Source organism: Rhinatrema bivittatum, chromosome 12 (genome assembly GCF_901001135.1).
Source record: "Rhinatrema bivittatum chromosome 12, aRhiBiv1.1, whole genome shotgun sequence".
NCBI lineage: Eukaryota > Metazoa > Chordata > Amphibia > Gymnophiona > Rhinatrematidae > Rhinatrema > Rhinatrema bivittatum.
Window position 1 is genome coordinate 20,689,394 of NC_042626.1, and position 5,631 is coordinate 20,695,024.

Consider the following 5,631-nt stretch of genomic DNA (forward strand, 5'->3'; position numbering starts at 1 on the left):
AGATAAAGAGATTTTACATTGCACAAGCAGCACCACACCCAGGAAGTTCAGGAACATTCCTGCCTCGCCCACTTACGCCGAACAGAAAATTTATTTTAATTATTTTTGGAGGCACAGAAAACCTGTTTTTCTGCTTGACATTTTAGCATACCTAATAGTTTCTTTAGCAAGGACAGGAACATTTTTTCCTTTGCCGCTTACAGAGCTAATTGGAGGGAGTTGACTGATTCACTTAGGCTGCAGAGTCGTGGGGATTTGCTGCATCTGTAGGAAAGGGTTTAGGTGGGGGTATTCCGAAGTGACAGGAGGAACTAAAATATGAGAGCTGGTTGGGTGCCCAAATTTTATATTATTGGATGTTATGTATATATTGAAAGTTTATCAATCTATTTGTTGCACATTGCAATTCAAAAATCTGAAAGTGCAGTACAAATGCAGAGTAAAATAAACATAAAATCAGTGGTGACAGTGCTGTCTCATGAAGTAGTGTGTGCAGCTTGCTATCAATGAGGGAAGTGCCAGATTTTATCTATATGTTTATCTATATGTTTTCCTGTGGATGCTAGTAGTGTATTATTGTTACAGTGTAACCTTGTAAGCCATCTTGACTGTAAGTTAGAAAGATGTGTCAGAAAATCAAGAAATAAATAAAGTGCAATCAGTTCTATTAGATTAAAAATATCACATATTGAAAATGATCTCCTGTTGGATTTTGATCTCTTTGTTGTGTCTCTTCTTGTTAAAGATGAGAGATGAGATTTCACCTCAAGCTTTCATTGTTAAGGACATAATGATTTGCAACATCAGCTTCAGCGACTTTGCGTCATGAAGGTAATTAAAGCACCTCCTTGGGTGGAGTACAACACTCCCACATAACGTACAGCAGGCCAAGCCTACAACAATACCTGCACAAAAAGCAGCAGGCCGAGCCTATAACATTCCCAAATGAAGCACAGCGGGCCAGGCCTACAACCTTCCCCAGACAAAATACAGCAGGCTGAGCCTTCAACAGTCCCACACAAAGTACAGCGACCAGGCCTACAACCATCCCCACACAAAATACAGCAACCTGAGGCTTCATCATTCCCACACAAAGTACAGCAAATCGGGTCTACAACCTTCCCACACAAAGTACAGTGGGCTGGGCCTACAACCTTCCCCCAGACAAAATACAGCAGGCTGAGCCTTCAACAGTCCCACACAAAGTACAGCGACCAGGCCTACAACCATCCCCACACAAAATACAGCAACCTGAGGCTTCATCATTCCCACACAAAGTACAGCAGATCGAGCCTAAAACCTTCCCATACAAAGTACAGTGGGCCGGGCCTACAACCTTCCCCCAGACAAAATATAGCAGGCTGAGCCTTCATCATTCCCACACAAAGTAAAGCGAACCAAAGTCAAAGGAGCAACATCTGATAAAATGTCTTCATGGAAAACGTAGTGGGTGGATGGAAGGCAAAAAAAATGCGCTGAGACATTTTTATGAAAAAGGAAGGAAAAACCTCAGACAACCCACACCAAAGATCATTAATCATCAGGTGTTCAAATACAGGTTTACCACGCCATCAGGTTTTTTGTTTTTTTTTTACTTATGATGGTATGGTAAGTCTGTATGGAACACCTGATGATTAATAAACTTTGGTGTGGGCTGTCTGATGTTCTTCCCTTCCTTTTTTCACAAACATTTCTCTAAATGTTTTGCCTTGTTTGTTGGAATATTTGGGCTCTCATTAGTAAGCTATTTTTTTCCAAAGGTTTTGTATTATCTATCGGTGTTCAATAATTTGGCTTTTTACTTGATTTTGGTCTCCTTGGGAAAGTTGTTTTATTGAGGATGGGTGGACGGGCCTCCCAGTGGAGGTGGTGAAGGTGAAAACAGTAACAGAGTTCAAGAAAGCCTGGGATAACCTTAGAGTGGTTGCAAAGAAGGGCCGAGAAAACCAGAGATCAAACCTATGTCTGTGGCATTGCACCAGGAATAAAATCGGGTTGACTAGATGGCCCGTACGATCTTTTGTTTGCTATCATATTCTATGTAACGTTCTCACACAAAATGTAACCGAGCAAGCCAGGTAAACAAGCCTCAGACCCCGCCACTGAAGCGGTGTTTGTGGGCCTCTGTTTGACTTTTGCTACGCATGCCCACTGAGAATCTATGCAGGCAGAGTTTACCTGTTAACTCTTTCAATCACCTCTTCCCTTTCACACCTGTGCTGGATGGCGCTGAGTCCCAACCCAACTTCCAGTCAGATTCTTTTTTTTTTTGGGCAGGGTCCAAAAAGTTGTAATGCCCACAATGGAATCAAGCTGAAGGGTGTTAACCCTCATATACAGATTTTCAATCTCAGTCAAAAGGCCAATATTAATAATGCTTATCCTTTTTATAGTACTATTGAACATATGTAGTGCTATAACATGATGATACGTATTCAGCTATGACAATTCCCTGTCCCAAAGAGCTTTAACTGAGTATCTGAGGCAATGAGAGATAAAATGACTTGCCCACAATCACATAAAATGTCAGTGAGGGCAGAGCTGGTCTTGGAGATGTACTGCCTGGGTGCCAGCGTGCTGAACAGGTACTGGTTCCCACGTTCTAGGAGGGGTTCTGAGGGGAACGTCTGCTCTTTGAGTAAACTCCCCCCCCCCCCCCGAGGCATAAATTCCCAGGGGGAATCCCCACTCCTGAACAGGAAGGCACCACTCGGCCTAGAGCCAGTTTTAAGTGGGATTTGAAGGCTGCTCCTTCCTCAGATCATGACTTAGTGGTCATTCTTGATGTGAGCCAAAAGACTGAGTAGTAAGCAATGGGCATGAAAAGCCATCATTGTAGTTCATGGTAAAACCAAAGGAATTGACAGCTACCAAAATTTGTGATGTGGAACTAGCTATTGTTTTCAGATTTAATTCTCCCGTTTTTGAGTCTGGAAGGGAAGCTGTGGCAAAGAGCTGTTCCAGAAGACCCACAAATAAAATAATTGCTATTTGAAGCCAGAACAGTTGTGTGATAGGCTGGATAGCAGTGACCTGGGTGATAATTAGCATATAGAGGATGTGAACGAAGAGAAGAGGCATGGGGGTGGCTTGTGGGAATGACAGCTACTACCTGGAGATTAATACCGTTATTCAATAAACATACTCACTGTCAATGCGACTCCAGCATTGCTCTATGCTTCAGTGGCAAGAGGAAATGTGGTAAAAAGGATATGCATTCACAAAAAAAACTGGGGAGTAGCTTGCTTGTTGTGGCGGTTACTCCCCCAAACCAAATAAGTCTGATACTTCACTTTCAATGCATATCCAGCATAGCTCTCTGCTTCAACGGCAGGGGGGGAAGAGGAAGAGAGGATTTATATTTGCTGTATTTAACAGCCTTACATGTATATAATCCCTTCCTCCTTTACCTTATTCTCTTTTTTCCCCTATTTAAACTCATACCCCCTCACTCCTTTTCCCCCCCGACAATTCTCCCTTGATTCTATAATAAATTGTAATATTACAACTAATCCATATAATATTATCGCTATATATCTATATATATCTTTATAACCTGTTTTTTGTTAATGCATTTAACTGTTTTAATGTATAGTTTCTCAGTTGTTTTCTTACTGTTTTATGTACAACGCAATTGCGGATTTTTGTTCTATGTACACCGACATGATATCTCTGATGAGTGGCAGTATATAAAAACCATTAAATAAATAAATAAATAAATAATAAATATTCAGGCAATAACCAACAAGGACTGAATTACATAGTCTGGGTAAACAAATAATTATGGGTATAGCTTGCTTGTTATGGCGGTTACTACCCCGAATCAATTAAGCCTGATACTTCACTTGGAATACATATCCAGCACAACTCACTGCTTCAACGGCAGGGGGGGATAAAGAAAAGAGGATGTATATTCAGACAACAACCAACAAGGACTGAATGGCACAGGCTGGGTAAACAATTAAGCAAGGGAGTAGCTTGCTTATTGCAGCAGTTACTACCCCTAACCAATTAAGCTAGATACTTCATTTAGATGCAGCTCCAGCACTGCTCTCCACATCAGTGGCAGGGGTGGAAGGTAACTAGAACCAAAAAGTTACTAATAAGGGCCAAGAGTAACAGATAAGTATGAGAAAAAAAACAAAGTGTGAAAGCTTGCTGGGCAGACTGGATGGGCCGTTTGGTCTTCTTCTGCCATCATTTCTATGTTTCTATATAATGAAACATTTGAGGCCACTTGGCTCCAAACAGCAGAATACGTCATCAGCTTCTTTACAAAATGCATGAGCCTGACTATTTCTTTTATGGTCTGCAAACTTGCCCAAATAATGGCAGTCTGCTATAGAAAAAGGCACAAAAAGCTACACTGAGCATGCATGGATAGTGACTTCAGCACAAATCGACAGCAAGAAGCCAAAAACACCAGCCTGCCCTTCAGTGTACACAGCATAATCCTTGCATGCTGTCTGAAATACTTATTCACCCCAGCTCCTTAGGACTTAATGGGGAAATCCTCAGTGCTTCCACACATCATAAACTGCTTCTTACAGTGAGGAAAAATGGAAAAATTACTTACCTGATCATTTTGTGATTCAGGACCAGTGGCTTTATGCTCCTATTCCAGCAGATGGAGACAGAGCAAGCTGACGTCACAGTACATATACTCCTGCAGTGACCCCAGCCTGCCAGTATTCTCTTCAAAAGCAACAGTGAACAGGCTAGAAAAAAAGCTTGATTAAAAACAGGTAACTAGAACTGTACTCAACCAACCATAAACCCTGAACTCACATAAGATTCTAGGTCCCCCAAGCTAGGGACTGGTTGAACACTTACCAGTAATCCCTTGGGACCCAGAGCCCCACAACTGACACACTCATGTGTGGAGACGGAGAACACTGGCAGGCTGGGGTCACTGCAGGGCTATAAATACTGTGACGTCAGCTTGCTCCGTCTCCATCTCCTGGCAGGGGAGCATAAACCCACTGGTCTTGGGTCCATCTGTCTACGCGCTAGGAAAAAAACCCACCAAAGCCTCAGCAAGGAACTGAATAGAATAAAAGGAAAGAGGGTGGCACAACATAGCTCCCATGATTTTCCATCAGGAGGAAAAGAAACAAAACATTTAATTTTTCCTTCTATAGGAAATAATGGGGCCCTACACAGCCATAAAGAAAGCCCCCACAGACTTACTCCAGCTCTGACAGAGTGGGGATGAATAAAGCCTGTATATCTAGATGGATAAATCACCCTTTGGGGGTGGAGCTGGAGTCTGAGCAGATCCTGTTAATGAAATGCAGAGGTGGGCTCTGCCACTTGCACACTCCAAATACCTTTTTATGGGCCTCTCCAGATAATTTTAATGTGTGAAATGTAAACCCAGCCTCCATGGTATGATGTATTCCAATTCATTGCCCCTCCCCCATCCTCTCAGTTCTCCTCTCTTTTCGGCATTGCGTCAGTCACTGCCCTCTCCCCTTAACTCAGTCATCTACCGACCTCCCACACCTGAGGCTTCCTTCCCGTCTCAGCATTCCGACCATATTTATTCCAGTGGTCTCGCCTCCAAAATGGTTTTCAGCAATAAGATTCCTTTACGTAGGAAACACCATGCATCTGCAGCTATGACGGCAT